This window comes from Dermacentor andersoni, chromosome 1 (genome assembly GCF_023375885.2).
Source record: "Dermacentor andersoni chromosome 1, qqDerAnde1_hic_scaffold, whole genome shotgun sequence".
Classification (NCBI taxonomy): Eukaryota; Metazoa; Arthropoda; class Arachnida; order Ixodida; family Ixodidae; genus Dermacentor; species Dermacentor andersoni.
The window spans coordinates 316,564,934-316,581,325 of record NC_092814.1 but is presented as its reverse complement, the minus strand read 5'-3'; the positions used below and the strand labels follow the sequence as shown (position 1 = coordinate 316,581,325).

At 47.6% G+C, this 16,392-nt stretch overlaps 1 long non-coding RNA gene across 1 annotated transcript; it reads right to left on the bottom strand.

Annotated features, from left to right (window-relative positions):
* Positions 1-9,415: 9,415 nt before the first annotated feature.
* LOC129380892 (uncharacterized) lies at positions 9,416-15,048 on the bottom strand. The gene is made up of 3 exons (XR_008609091.1): positions 14,683-15,048; positions 12,672-12,691; positions 9,416-9,430 (listed from the first exon to the last, which is right to left on the bottom strand). It is a non-coding gene; the product is annotated as an uncharacterized lncRNA (long non-coding RNA).
* Positions 15,049-16,392: the final 1,344 nt, after the last annotated feature.

Sequence of the window (16,392 nt, the reverse complement as noted above, 5' to 3'; positions counted from 1 at the left end):
TTGGCTATGCAGAAAAGTTTGAACACAGTGATTCATCATTCCGTTCATTATGGTTAATAATTTCATTCAGCAGACAGATTTCACGTAACTCGCATCCTATTAGTGTCGGCTATGTGGAAGATATGTTGAATAATTGCAGTACTCTTTCTTTTCACCCGACGTCGCTCCCGCTTCTTTGTTGCGCCACGAGTGCCTCGGTCGTGCTGAACCGGCGCCCTTACTTTTCGACACGCACGGAGACCCAGCTGCTGCTTACGTCGCCGCTGTAGGCCTTGTGGTTTCGAGTTCCTCACCGCACCCTTTTACCGCAGCCATCGAGCGCAATCTTACTGTGTCGCAGCGTCGCGCTTCTCCGTCTTCTTCATCGATTCATCTCTTCATTTGATTGCCACAGTACTTCTCTGGGTCGAGCGACAGCTGTCTCCCACATCATCAACTGAGTACCATGCTCCTGAAGCAGATACCGCACCGGGTTTCGGCCACAGAGAGGCGGGCTCCTGACGAGCAGGTGAGCCACGTGCTCACTCGCGGCGTTATTCAGCCATCAAGTGGCCATTTACGTGGCCATCTGCAGTCGTTCTTCTTAGAAAGAAAGATGGTTTTCGTCTGATTTTGCGCCGTTTATCATCGTTTGAACAAGGTCGCGTAAAAGGATGTTTAACTTGAATTATAAACGTACTGGGCAAGGTTGCAGAAGAACGGGAAAAATTCAGTGTCATTCCACTCTGTGGGGATGGATGACCAGCGAAGCTATGTATAGTGATGACTATATTTATTTATTTATTTAACATAGTGCATGCTTGATTCGGGCCCAAGCAGGAGTGGTTACATCAACGGTAATAAGCAAGACTAAAAATCGAAGAATAGAAAACTACACAATAAAAAAATATAGAGGGACATCAGCATTTGCAATTTAGAATTAACAGTAAATACGAAGTAGGAACTGTAGTAGTTTGCAACTCGACAACAAAGTAGGGATAAACCATGAACACACAACACATCACTAAATTCAGCATTTTACCTAATTTTTGTACAACACACAGACGAGAATTAATTTCCTTCCTTGTGTGCAGGGCGCTAATAATCAAAAGAAATATTATTCACAAGATGAACTAACGATTGTGTTTTATTAGCGTTGACTACTTCTTGTGGTAGTTTATTCCATAATGAAATGGCATGAAGAAACGGGGAATATTGACGTATGTTAAGGTAACTGAATGGTTACCTAACTGTTTTGCTGTGTTGTGTACGGTCAAAGCGCATTGACGGCTCGTTCATATTGATGTAATATATGTGCGCATACGCGTCCTAAGCCTTGCACGGCCAGAACGCAACTGCTGATAACGTCGCTAGGCGATGTTGACGTAACAGTAAAGAGGCGCCCACATTGGGTTTAGCTTTACGGGCACAGCATCGTGCCCGTGAAGATTGTCTTGGCGAACAGAAACGGGAATGGGCACGGAGGCGGCGGAAGGAGACCACCGACGACGAGCGGGCCGCCAACGTGAAGCGTGTGCGCGATGCCCGTTGGGACTCCGAATACCCCGAGGAGAACGCTAGACGTCGACGTGGCTACACCGTAGACCTATGCAAACGGCGCGTCGACTCCCGAGCCGGCGGCGTTGCAATATCGATTTCTAGGTCTACGCGAACCTCTTCTACACACGCACAAAAAAAAAAAAAAACGGAAACCTAGCCATATGCAGCTTCGCTGTAAAAAGAGGACAGGGAGAGCGCAGACTACTAACTTTTTCCACGCATAAATCTTTGCCAAGCATACCTTTAGCACGCATAGACGACGCACTTGACTGCTTACAGGGAGCCCATTTCTTTTTTTTTCTTCCTTAGATCTTCGCTCTGGATACTGGCAGGTACCCATGGGTGAGGCTTGTCGCTGCAAACCGCATTTGTCCCACCGGACGGCTTGTACAAATTTTATGTCATGACGCTCGGCCTTTGTAATGCTTCAGCCACGTTTAACCGGATGATCGACACTATTTTTTTGTGGCCTGAAGTGTCAAACATCCCCCTGTTATTTAGATGACGTTGTTGTGTTTGTGCCCGACTTCCCGACACACCTTCAACACCTGAAACGAGTTCTGACCAGCCATACGCAAGGCTGGCCTACAACTTAACTTGAAGTGTGCGTTTTTTTGTGTGTGTGCATAACAACCATATTGGGCCATGTTGTTTCCAAACATGGTGTATTTCCTGATGCCGCTAAGTTCCGAGCCGTGGCCGAATTTCCTACGCCAACGAGACTACTGCGTAATAAACCTGTGCAGGCCTGTGCGATACAGCTTCTTACCGGCACCAGTGACCTTCCTACCTTGTCAGATACGTGTGACGTCATATTTACCACCTTACGTTGTCTGCTTACCTTAGAGGTGAGCAGTGCAACACGGACGAAGGGCAAAAGGAAGAAGATGATACGAGCGCAGACCTAACAACTGTTCATAACTAACTGTTAGTCTGCGCTATTGTCGTCTACTTCCTTTTCTCCTTCGTCCGGGTTGCACTGCCCACGCCTAAGAATATGTCCCATCACCAACTCGCCCTGCTAGCTGCGTTAATTCTACTTACCTCGCCACCAATTTTACGTCACTTCGATCCGAATGCTCCTACAGAAATTCACACTGAGGCCAGCAGCATTGGTCTGGCCGGTGTAGTGCTCGCACAACGAAAGTGTGGCTTTGGCGAATATGCTGTAGCCTACGCCAGCGGAACTCTCACCAAAGCTGAAGCGAACTACTCTGTGACTGCAAAGGAATGTTTAGCCATTGTGTGGACTCTTAGTAAATTTTGCCTTATTACCTTTACGGTCCACCTTTTGACGTCGTCACAGACCACTATGCGCTTTGCTGGTTGTCGTCCCTCAAAGAACACGTCCGGGCGCCTCGCGCGATGGGCCTTATATGTACAGGAATACGACATCAGGGCTGTCAACCGCTCCGGGCGCAAGCATTCTGACGCCGATGCTTTATCACGTTCACCGATCCCACCCGACGTCAACAGAGTTTTGCCCCTGAGGCCCACTCCATAATATTTGGACTTCACTGACCTCGCTTCAGAGCAACAAAAATACCTATAGATAGCACGCTTCTGAACTTTCTGACGAATCCTGTTGGACCACCGGCGACTCGCGCACTCTGCCGCCAAGCGCTACATTTCACCGTTCGCAATGGACTTCTGCATAAATTACCATAGCAATGGCTGCAAGTGGCTTCTAGCGGTTCCGTGCCAACTCCGACCCGCATTTCCATTTCTTGCCGACCCGCAGTGTGGCTATGGCGACTTGTGCAAGACTTAAACGCGCCTTCAACTGTGATATTACTGGCGTGGCGTGTACAATTACGTCACCAAATATTTCTCGTGCACTGATTTCCAACGTCACAAATATCGGCTCCTCATCCCGCCGCTCCTTTGCAGCCACTTCCATGCCCAGTCCGCCCCTTGATTGGTTGAGACTTGATTTATATGGGCCTTTTCCATGTACGGCTGCATGCTGGAAAGCGTTGGGTCATAGTTGCGTCGATCACCATACGCGATATGGGGAAACCGCTGCCCTCCGAGCGGCCCTAGCGCACGGCGTCTCTTTTTTCATCCTCCATAACTTCGTTCTACACCACGGCGTACCCTGTGAACTCTGGAGTGAGCGAGGGCGAGTGTTTCTCTCTGAAGTAGTCCAATCACTCCTTCATCAATGCAACGTTCTACATGTACATCGCAACACCACCGCCTTAGACAAATGGTCTGATGGAACGGTTCAACCGAACTCTCAGCGACATGCTGTCCATGTGTGTCGTCTCGGATAATTCCAACTATATGGGACCTTGTTCTACCATTCGCAACGTACGCCTACAACATCGCCAAGCAAGCCACACAAAGATTCTCTAAGTTCTTCCTTCTCTACGACCGTAAACCTTCTTGTACCATTGATACATTTTTTACATATAGTCCAGATGCTTCAGAGTGGACTCCAGTTTCCACCGCCGCTACGCATGCCGAGGAATGTCGGCAGCTCGACCATTCACTCAATACCGCAGACCAATCTCGCCAAAAGCGCCGACGTGACGACGGCAGACCAGCTCCCACCTTCCCTCCTAAATCCCTTGTATGGCTCTGAGTCCCACCTACTAGTCCTGGCCTCTCCTCTGAAATTTTATGGTCGTTACTGCGTAATTGCCCAAACTTCGCCCGTCAACTACATCATCGAGTCACTGTCACCCCCAGGTGACCGCTGTCGCCGTGGACGTCAAAGTGTTCATGTAAACAGACTCAAGCCTTATTATGGCCCCACCGTATCTCCTTCTTGAGCCGGGAAGGGGGGAGGGGGTATTGTTAGGAATAATGGTAGACTAGAAAGTCCCGTCGCCACCGCATGCCTCGAGGCCAGTTCGCCCATCCAGCTGAGCTCTCGTTGCTGAGGCTGCGTTTCTGACTGCCGCTAGACAACACCAATATACTTAGTCACAATTTATTTATAGATGCACTCATTAAACTTAAAGAAATAAATTCACTACACAGATTTCATGTACCTGACGTCTCATCGGTGTAGACTTCGTGGAAAAGGTTGGAAGCAGATTGATTTTGGATGCAGTCAGAGTTAATAGAAAAACTTAATTCAAAGAACAGACATATTTTACGTACCTTTGAGGAAACTTTGAAAACAAATTGATTCGTCGGTGCCCTTGCGATACTTGATGGAATATTTTAATTAAAAATATACAAATTAAAAGTTTGCTTCTGGGACGATTTTCCTATGCATACTGAGTTGAGGTGTGCTTTGAAGACGAGGATAGAGTAAGGCACACATGGAAACATATGAGAGCGCTCTAGCACTAACGTCTATTTAAAATTATTCTGTCCATATATATATATATACATATATATATATATATATATATATATATTTGTACAGCTACGTGACGCGTCGTAGCTGCCTTACTGACTAGTTAAGAAGCAAGCTTTTTCCCCTCCGCAAAACGGATGGTGTACTGAAACACTTGGTCCCTTCGCTGGCTTTCGCCTCTGTAATATCACCCGTACACTTATTTTTGTGGTAGCTGATGGTAGCTGATGGTAGTAGATGCGGCAAGCACGGTCATCGCAATGTGTAACGAATAATTAAATGTACCTGGCATGTTGCATGTTGTTCATTACTACGCTTGTCGTACTTAACGGAGTCGCTGCATTCGAAGGGCATACGCATGCGTGGCAAGTAATCGGTCTTGGCTTAGTGGGAAAGATAAAATAGAAGCTGGTTTTCCTATGCAATAAATAAATAAATAAATAAATAAATAAATAAATAAATAAAATAAAATAAAGCTATATGAAAAACAGGCTAACGTCTCTGCATACATATGTTGGCTTAAAGGGGCCCCTAACAGCATTTTCTTTAAGCCTCCAAAACACCTTGGAGCGAGTATTGTGCCTTCCAGTAATATATTACTATAAGAATTTTTTTTCAAAAAGACTTCATACGAGCGTATTTACCTTTTCCATTCGCCCTCCACGTCCTCCTTTCCGAAGGAGCTGGGCTACGCCTTTGGCGGTAGAGTTGTGGTGCCCCGCCTACGTTGTTACGGTGGCAGGACTCATCGTGGAACGCCGCGGCGGGCGCGGTATTATACGCCAGTGTGTCGGAACAGAACGAAAACGAAAAACGTAACAAAACGATATTTTTGACCCGCACGAAAATGTAACCCAAACATTATTTATTATATTGTTTCGAAGTGAAACCGAAATATTTTTGACCGGTTTGACCGGTTCGAGGGGAGAGTCGGCGATCCGAAACAACCGCCACCGGGCAATGTCAGAATTAGCGCGTATCTCAGGCGTCCGCGTAAGCGCGTATCTCAGGTAAGGATAGTGCAAGCGATAGGCGGTCGAGCGCTCCACTATAGTCTAAGCCTGCCGCTCGGCACCGTAGCAGACCGACGTCGTAGCAAAACCCAGGGCTTGCGTGCTGGAGAGCTTATCGTTCCGTTTTCTACGGGCACAACGCTTTGTTACCAAAGTTTTGTCGATCATGTTCCTTTTAGTTCGTTTCATTGGAACAGCGGTCACGTATTCCAGCGAGTGCACTCGATGACGTGCCACTTCTGAGATCATACTCAGTGCCTTAAGTCAAGGCACTGAGCATGATGTAAGAAGTCCTAATTCACGTATGGAGAAAAATAAACACTGCTTTTATCGTTACCCTGTCTCGAAAATGTTTGCATGCGAACCAAAACCGTTATAAACCGTTATGAATGATTTTTTTTCGGTCCGGAACAGAACAGGAACGGAACTCTTTTCTCTGGGACGAAACTAGAACCAGAACAAGAAAACGTTTCGTTCCGACACCTTGATTGACGTTACGCAGAAGACGCAGCTGCGCAGCAACCGCAAGTATACGCGGCGGCAGGGTTGGAGTGCTCGCTCGCGTGCTCTAGTCTGGCTGCGCTACATGGTGCGGACCGGCTTTGTCCTGCAGCGATCCGGATTGCGCGTTTTTAAGCACTATCAATAGCTAAATGCAAAGCACGTCCAGCCAGGAGCTGCCGGAATTGAGCGCGCTTGGGTGCGGCAGGCATAGTGTATGCACAAGTGGTCTAAGCTTACGTTTAGCGTGGTTCGAGACTAGTCGATTGCTCAAGACTAATCTAAATAAATAAGAAATTTGGCCAAAGCTTCGTTCCTACGTGGGCGGGCGTGGCTGAGCGTAGTAAGCTGGCGATAGTGGGCTTCATTTGGAAGTGCGTGATTCTTACCGAAATTCAAACCGCAGATTTTGGCTATATCAATTATTATACGCAGTAACAGAAGGAAGATGCACATTGATCGATAAACGCTTCTCCGTTGATGTCAGCTATCAGCCTGTGGCAGCCCTCTATCGGAATCTGCCCGCTGACGTCAAGGGTTTTCCGCCGCCAACTCCGAAACGGGCGAAGAGAAGACCTCTTGTTTGAAAAGAGAGCGTTTGAGAAAAAGGTAGCTCCGCGCTCCGAGATCTGAGTAAGCGTAGCTTCTTGCCTTGCTGCGACAGTTGCGTCACAGTGGAGGCTTAATTGTGCTCCTTGGACGAGAAGTCGTTCGAGGCGATGACAGACGGCATGTCATCACTTACGTCGAGCACGCCTCTCCGCGCTGCGCCCCGCGTGGACATAGCGTAAGGCTGCCATGTAGACATGAAGATGGTCCGTTCCTGTTTGTCCAGCAGCGAGCCAATGGACTCCGATAACGACTACACCGTCGTGCAGGGCAATCTACCGAAGAGAAAATACCGCAAGACGACCAAAAAGGTAAATGAGCAGTGCTCCAACGGACCGCCTACTCCCACTTACAGGATTGCCTTCCTCCCTCTCGACGTCTCGAAGAATTTAAATTCTGCACACAGACAGATTCTTAACACCTACTTTGGTAATGTGGATCTGAAAGGAATTAATGAACTGCGTTTCAACACCAAGAAAAACGTAGCCACAGTGGAAGTAACGACGCAGGCCGCCCTAGAAAAAATTGAAAACCGTGCGCATACTAGGATACATAGAAGTCCGGTCGTTCATCGTGCACGGTGGTCGCACTAGGGCAGGTGTTATTTCTGATGCCGTGATTGACATCAGCGACGGAGAGCTACAAAGGCTTCTGCCTTCAACAGTGAAGGTTATCGATATTCATCGCTTCGGTCGCTCGACGAGCATCAGACTTCTTTTCGGGGGAGACACGCTACCTGATCATGTCAAGGTGGGATACGTGAAACACCCGGTGCGTCCTTATGTGCCCCGACCACTTCAATGTCACAAGTGCCTAAAGCTAGGCCATGTCAGCGCTGTATGTACAGGCCAGACGGCATGCCTCCGCTGTGCCGGCAGCCATGACGTATCTTCATGCACAATAAAAGAAAGTGCTCGAATTGCGATGGACCCCACGAGGCCAATTCCAAGGATTGTCCTAAACAGAAAAAGGAGATCAAAATACTGAACCAAATGAGCAAGGCAAGTATGTCCCACAAGCTGCAGGTCCAAACGAGAGCTCCCGGGCTCCAATTCCGCAGGCCCAGCAGAAGGTAGTTGAATCGGTCTCGATAAGTCTTTCCAAACCATTACTTCAAGCCAGCCGCGCAAGCCTAGAATCGAATGTATGGCCACGCTTGCCGCCGCGCACACTGGCCTTAGACTGTCAGCGCGAGCAAGGACAGTGTACTCAGATATCGCCACTTACTCGGTCATCAAAGTAATGCTGCGAGAAATAATCGACGCCCTGCAGCTGCTATTCTCCGGTTTAAATACGCCAGTGTCGCTAACAGCGGCAAAAATCATGAAAGCTGTAGACAGCCTCCCAGCTACGCTGCAGTAACTTCTACCTCTGCCCGCGAAGATGACTGTGCTGTGCTGGGAAGTGTACACGTACGCGATGCATAAACCGTATGCTGTGCAGCCCTCATCATATTCACCACACCACCTACCTCCTTCCTCTTCACATCCTATCTCTGTTATTGCCCCAAACCCCTTCCCCAGCGTGGAGTAGCAGGCTAGAGGCACTTCACTCAGGCCGACCTCTCCATCTTTGTACCATTAAATATTATCTCTCTACTCCCTGCTCCGCTTGGGAGCTACACGTACCGCTTACGAGTGCAAAATTTGGCTGGGATGTTCGCAGTACATAGCGCATACGCTGTCCGCGGAATCTACATTTTTTTCACCAAGCGCGAAAGATGGCTCAGGGCTCCTTTAACTAAAAAAAAAAAAGAAAAAAAAAAGAAATGACACCTTTGCGGAAGGATTGATAGCGATAGCAAGGTTTAGCGTAGCGCTTGAACTTCTCGGGCGGTTTTCTCACTCTACGCGGTTGCGACATATTGGCGCGAAGCAGCACGCAATTGGCAACTGCTGCTGGGCAGAAGGAACAGCGCATCGGGAACAAGCAGGCATCTCACAACGCTCGCGTGAAGAGCGTCGCCAGTGGCGCTGTAGACGTCGCCCCTCGACGGTGCACTATGAAGGATACCAGCGAGAAACCACCGGCGTTAGTTAGCGCCAACGTTCTTAGACATACTTCAGTTTTACATCTCCGCTCAGGAAGTGGCCGAAGTGGTGGTCACGCGAACTAGTGGCGCTGCGATCGCGTCTTTCGTCACTTCTGCCACTTCTGGCTTCGCCTCTGCTTTCATTTCTGTTTTCATTTCGGTGGTGCTGCTTTGTCTGTCGCTACTGTCGTCATGTTCTTGGTGCCATGTGATGTGCGGCGGTTTCTTCCGGTGAAACTTTTCGCGCAGACGCGTTTCGGCGTCTCATCACAGGAAGAAGTTAACTGATTTCACGTACCTCTGATGTCGTGGTGTTTGCTTAGTGGAAAAGATATAGATTGGTTTATGGCTGCTCTTCTTGCAATCAACATAATAAATGATTTGATAAGACAGATTGATTTTACTTACATTGAATGTCTCCGGCTTTGGGTTAAAGGAAAAAAAATCAAATAGAGGTATTCGATTAGTGGAAACTATTGATTGCTTCAATCCAGCTCATGACACTCAAAGGAATAGCAAAATACGAAAGACAGAGTTCAACACCTATCTGCATTGTCGTCAGTCCTGGCTCAATAAAATAGACCGAATAGAGATTACCTCATTATATCATGCATTACACGTACTTAACGAAATAATTGGATTCGAGACGTGGCAGGACGTCGGTATTGGCTTGCCGTGACAATCCAGTGAAGATTGATAAGTTACATCGCTTCTTTTACATAACTGGAAATAACAGAATTCGAAATGCATACTTACTTCACCTAACCTAGCATGTCGTAAACATTCGCACAGTCTCATTCTACATAATATACAGGCCGGTTTATTACTGCCCTCGTCCTACCTATGGGAAAGAATAAAAAATTTTACAGACTGATTTCATAGAGCCGACAAATTTTCAGCATTGTCTTAGTGAGAAATATAAAATTATTTCCCCACGCATGCCGCTCGTGACGCGTGGAAAAGACAGTGGTAAGACTGCGGCCGAATGAAAACTGGCGTGCACCAGTTGTCTCAATATAGCTCGTCGGCGTCGGTACGCGAGAAACGTTGGTGCGGTCGTGACCTTGCGATTAGAGCATCGGATGCCGTGCTGGGAGTCGGAGGTTCAATCCCACCGTCGGACACTTCAATTTTCTTTCTGTTGAAGAAGCCCGAAAACAGGCGTGGTAGCGAATGGCAACGAAACAGATACGATACGGGCGCCAACTACCAGCTGACTTTTTTTTTATTCCACACGCTTCTATATGCACGTTCTGCTCGCATTGTGAACGTAATCCCCGCGGCATACAAAAGCAACAGACAAGGGGAGAATGGCAAGCGCATCTATACTATACATAATCAACTTGAACTGAGACAGCCATCTACATACAGCCATTATTTTTCGTGAATATACAATGACGCCATCCTGACACAATTTTTTTGCCTTTACGTTTGATATGACATTTGCTCCGTTAGGCACACATGCAGCGTCCGTATATATAGAAGCACAGTGCTTGGCGCGCCTTCCTACCGGAGGTCTAATTGGTATAGTGAGGCAGGAAAATATCAGCGGGGGCGCCTTATGTCCTCTTTCGGCTTCTTCATTACTGATTTTATTAGCCAATATTTTATGCTTACAATGCGGCCTTGCGTGCGTTGACCGCGTAGTTGTCGCAGAGTGTTCAGGTGGGCTCGCTCCTGTAAGACTTTAACCGACGCAAGGAGTGAGATCCGTAATGCTACGCACGGCCGCTTGATTCTTTGTTTCCTACGATTCCCACTGAGTTTCTGTTACGTCTCGGAACTGAGCCTGGTAGAATATTTTGGGTTGCCGGACGGCTTTCACAAGACACGCGTCCATCTCCGAACCGGCACCACCGCGCCTCTCCGAGATGCGGTTTATTAGGTAGATCATGGAGCCCTCAGATTTCTTCATAAAGGTTACCCATTGTTTGGTACTACTAGTCATAGATTTTCCAACCAAGTACTTTCGTGGTCCACAGTTTCAGCACCACGAATTGCTGGCATTTGCATACACGAACAGCTCTAGCATTAGAAATTTACTGCCTAGCATTATATGGCCAGTCAGTAGAAAATTCCATGTGAAGCCACAAAATCCCATTCCTAATACAAGGCGAGAATGCGCTGTTTAAGCTCATTGTGTGCGCGGTTGATAGCTGTCAGCCGGAGTGCAGCGACAAACGACCGATTGTCCGCGATCACAATAGGCGAGCCGCGCGAAACATTCTACGGGCTCGTCCGTTTTATCCGTTCCCCAAACCTCATACGTAGAAAGGAGGCGTTAAACCTAGACCAGTAATTTCTAAGCCTATACGTAAAGGGGGAAAGCAAGCAGTATGGGACGCCCTGATAAAGACCCGACCAGTAAGGATGGAAGGTGACTAAAGGGACCCAAAGTGAAAGGATGCGCCACTCGTGCATTAATTACGCATGCACGCGCAGCCGTTCCTCCTCCGCTGCCTATGCCGGAATTAACTCGTTGGTTATGGCGCGCCGCGCATCGCGCAAACAAATTAAGCGGGACATCCCTGAACGGAAACTGTCAAAGATATGCGTAGCATTATACGGCTTTTTGCCTGTTGCGGGATGTACCCCCGGCGACAAAATATTGCGGGTCACGAGATCTGAGAAAAAGCTGAATATCTCCTCAACCTCACAACTCAGTCTCGGATTTGCGTTTCGCGGCTCCACTAGAATATGCTAACAACATTGCCGTGTACAGTTTTACTGGCTACTACTACAGGCTGCTCGGGAATTAAACGTTTTCGGAGATCCCGTGGTCCGTAAACTTTTGTCACCGGGTGTGCATCTTCGGCAATGCAAATATGTGAATCTCTCTGCTCGTACTCCTCACGCATACATAAATAAATACCGCACACTACATCAGCGTAAACCCCACACACATCCTTACTACGCGTAACACATTCCGCACCACGCCGACCGCCATATATTGATCCGCATATCTTGGACAGTTCCCGTTCAGGGAAGTTCCGCCGCCTCACTTCTTTTCGTCATCACGTGACCTCTGACGTTCTCCCTGTGTGACTCCGGCACATCTCCTCCATTCTTTCGGCAGTTTCGCGTTAACGCCATCTACAAGGAAGGCCGGTGACGGCGCTGTGCAATGCTATCCCATTAAAAAATATATGCATGGCTCTGCTATCGTAAACACCAGAGACCAGTAGAGCTGGGGGAAGGCCAGTAAAGTAATGCCAAACCACACACTTAGTCTAACTTTACCGGGGCTTCCCCCAGCTCCGCTGGTGTCTGGTGCTTGCGATAGCAGAGCTACGCATAATTTTTTTCCGCTGCGAGAAAGAGGATCGCCGAAACGAGCGCACGGGTTTTTATCGGAGAGCAATGACGACACACCACCTGTGTCCCCTCCGCACCGCTCCTTCTCCCCCACTAGGCTCCACCCACCCTCACGGCGTCGCTATGCTGCGCGATGCTATTTTTATATCTGCTTTCATTCTCTCAGCACTCTCTCTCCCCAGCTCGGCGAAGCTGCGAACGTCAAGAGAAACCCAACGAGGTTATAACAGCTCCACTGTAAAATAAACAAATGACACTGCCCGTAGCTGCTTCTGTGCTGGATACAGGGCGAGTGCAGCTCAGAAATTTTCACGCTCCCAAATGCGAGAAGCGCGGTGCTAAGGCTTACCGTATATTGGGTCGTCCAGTCTGCAAGACAAGCAAGTGCCGATGTACTTTACACTTCAAAGGTGCGCTATCAACTTATTTATTGCAGAATCACTCATCAAGTGCATATATGTCCTCAGAAGAAACGTTGGCTATGATTTTTGATGACTGGAATCAGCGATAACAATATTTTCATTTGGAGAATGCAGCTCCTATAGTGACAGACTTAGTAAGGCCAAACCTCGATTTCACAAAATTTTCAATTTATGGAAGTGTTTCCGAATCCCTGATGCATATTCATAAAGTCTAATGCGACAAAAACCTCGAAAGAACAAAATTAACTCAACGTGTCGCTCTATTTAACGAAGGCTTCGCGGGAAATATGCAGATAAGGAGGTTTGCAACTGGCAAGAAGTCACCCAAAACGCTTTCAACGGGTTCGCTGTCTGCGATCCCTACGTATGCAAGACAAAAATGTCTTTTTAAAGCGAAAGTCTTTTTTCTTCCTTTGTCATTTTTTTTGGAGGGGGGGGGGGGCTCCTTCGCCCATTTTTGTTGTGATCGGTAGTGGTAGCACTATAACTACCTATACTAAGGCGCCGATGTAAAGGGTGCATGCTCTAGCGCAACCGAGCTGCGGTCGATTTCGTGCTTTCGTCAGCGAACGACAACTACTATAGCTATTTGAGACGCGCGTAGTGTCACGCGATAGCTTTGTGGCATCTGAAGGTATAGATGCTGTGGTGGAGTGCTCAAGGAGGAGAGCCCTGCAGGAAGGTGCTCCGGCGACTGGAGAGGAGGTTGGCAGGCGCCTTGCACGCCGGATCTCGCGCCACTTGAGACTACCACACATACGAAGAATCAGTTATATATAGTTAACCACATATACTACCCCTATAGATGTGGTTGTTAACGGCTCTGTTCTCTACGCTATAGTTACGCAATGAAACAACAAACGCCACCTAAATACTCTCCCTACAACTAACGTATATGCCTTCATCACATCGTTATTTCAATGAAGCGAATAGCTTTCTAGAAGCGTTCGGCTATTCGCTTACAATCATAATCGATTATTTCTACAGAATTCTGGACGTGAAACTTCTTTCTGTTCCTTTATGTTCGCCCATTGGTTCCGTCGGTGTAACACTGAGCGCAATACAATCATGAACGTCTACCAACTAGCCCGTTCGTTGCTTTACTAAAAAAGCTTCCTAGTGCGTGAATAAAGGTAACTTTTGGATTTGGTAACATCGTTTCGTACACTATAGTGCCATTGCACTATCGGCAGCACGCACACGACATTTCACGTACCTCCAACTGCGACAGGGTTCCTGATCCAGCCGACCCAATTTTTTTCTCTTGAATAATTATCATGCCGTTCGCATGAGTTTTCCCAATATTTCTTTTTTTTTTCAATTTAACGAAGTTGTTGACATAACGAATTATTTCTCGGGTTCAATCGTTTTAGTTAAACCAAGGTGTAAAATACCAATTTTCTGAGTAGTTTTACTTTTTTTTTTTTTTTACACAGCACCCTTTGGTCAGTGCCCTTTCTCGTTCATTCAAGTCCGTCCACTGTACGCGTCTGCCACTTTCTTGTACGCAAAGAATATTTCGCCGGCTATGGCTATACAGCAAGACAGAAAGAACCATAGAGAAGAGATTTTGCAGGAACCAAATAGACGTTATGCAGATACCGATGCAAGCATTAAGCAGCTGCGGTTACAGTCTAAACGCTCCAGTTAATCGCAGAAGTGGCAGTGACCGTGGAGCGCGCGGTAGAGCTAACCGCAGGCGTGCATAATCATTATATGGGGTGTATTCAAACGACTGCCACAGGCAGACTTAACAAAGATATCGCGCTGAGATGTTCAACGTTGCCTCGCATTGCCATAAATCTCCGTAATTAATAAATTAGTACGTTCCACTTGGGGACGCAAGGTCCGCGGCGTGCTGGTGGAGCACGCGAGGAAAGATTTAAACAGAGACGCACAAAGGAAAAGAAGCAAGTACAAGGTTTAACGAGTACCTACTTGAAGAGGAAGCTCCTTGTCCTATAGAAACATTGGCATGTCATAATAACCACAATGGAGCTAGCAATAACGTTCCAACACGCCATCATCTCAAAAAAGACTCTTTGCGCGTCTGTTTTTCTTGAGCACGTCAGATGCCAGATTGCGCAAAGGCGTCACTTTGACGCGTATTACCGGACCACGTCTTGCTGGTCGCTGTAAGTGACAAACCAGTGACTACTATAAAAAATACTAAGAAAGAGTTTAAAAAAATAACACGTAAGAAGGACGCTGCCGAGCCCCTTAACGTGCTCTCACTATAGCTGCGCTTCAGCTGGGGCAATTAACGCGCCTGAAAAGAAAGTGTGCGATCCTTTCTTTTCCGTAGCGCTCACGACTCTGCTGGCAGTTGTTAAAACATACAGGCATAAAATTAGGATGAGGAAAACTCAAATGCGCAAGAATAAAGTATACGCACGAAGCAAACATCAACGACTGCGTGTACTTAGAGTTAGGTGTACGTTAAAGAACCCCAGATGGTCAAAATTAATTCGGAGTCCCTCACTACGGCGTGCCTCACAATCACAACGTGGTTTTGGCACGTAAAACCCCGTATTCTATCTCGTCTCAAAAACTATATTTTCTCGCTTCCTCATTCAAGTTAAAAAGCCTCTAGACTCCTTGTGGCGACGTGTATATTAGCCGCCCTCTAAGAAATATTCTCACGATAGAATTTTTCCAATGCGAGCACTATTACCGCAGTAACGCGCCTTAGATTTGATTTTACAAAGTCAGAGTAAACCGCAAACGGTTTAGTGAGGCCGCGAAGTCGTAAAGTGCAGCGTCCGTATTCACAAAGAAGTTGTTACACGAGAATTGTTCGTAAGAGCAAACTCCACTTTATCCCACCTATCACTTCTACATCCTGCACTATGCTGGGATCGGCAGAAAGTATGAAATCAATTTCATTTCTTGTTTCACCATTAGGGCTTTTCCAGGTCCACTTTCTGTTGCTACGCTTCCTGAAAAATGCGTTCATTATTCTAAGCTTATTCCTTTCTGCGGATTCTACCAGCATCTCAGCTCTAGCGTTCCTAGAATCGACGCTCCTAGAATGCTGGTCAGCGGCGAGCGCTTCCTGAACACACTGCCCCTATTCTAGTACGTGCACTGCACGTACTTCTACTGCCACTATAGCAGGCGCCGGGGCAGTGCCATCTTGGAGCAGTGGCGCGCGTGCGCCGGATAACAGTTTTTTTGCGGAGGAGCGGCCGGAGCCAAAACTGCCAGCGCGCGCAATATCGGAGGCCATAGGGCGTAATATCAAAGAGTGCAGCTATGATCACGGTACACGAGTCAACTGCGCCGACATCGGAGGGGTGGAAGGAAGACAGGAGAGAGGCGCGAGAGGCTGACAGTGATTCGATGAAGGCGTGCGTACGGGGTGCGAGGCAAGCATTTCGCGCTTTTCTGTTTTTCCTTTCTGCGCGCGCACCTAGTAGCCCGATTTAATTGTTTAGCCGATAACGCACCATGAAAGTGTAGGAACAGAAGGCCCACAAAGAATCGCCATTTATTAAACACATGACTGCGTTGATGTCGCGGCTACCATCGTCGAGCCTATATGCCTGATAGTGCTAGTCCAGTCTCTTCTTCCACCGCAGGGCTCTATGAGTACTGTCCACTACATGGCTCCCTCCCTAGTGATGAAGGCACTGCCGTTGAGCGGTT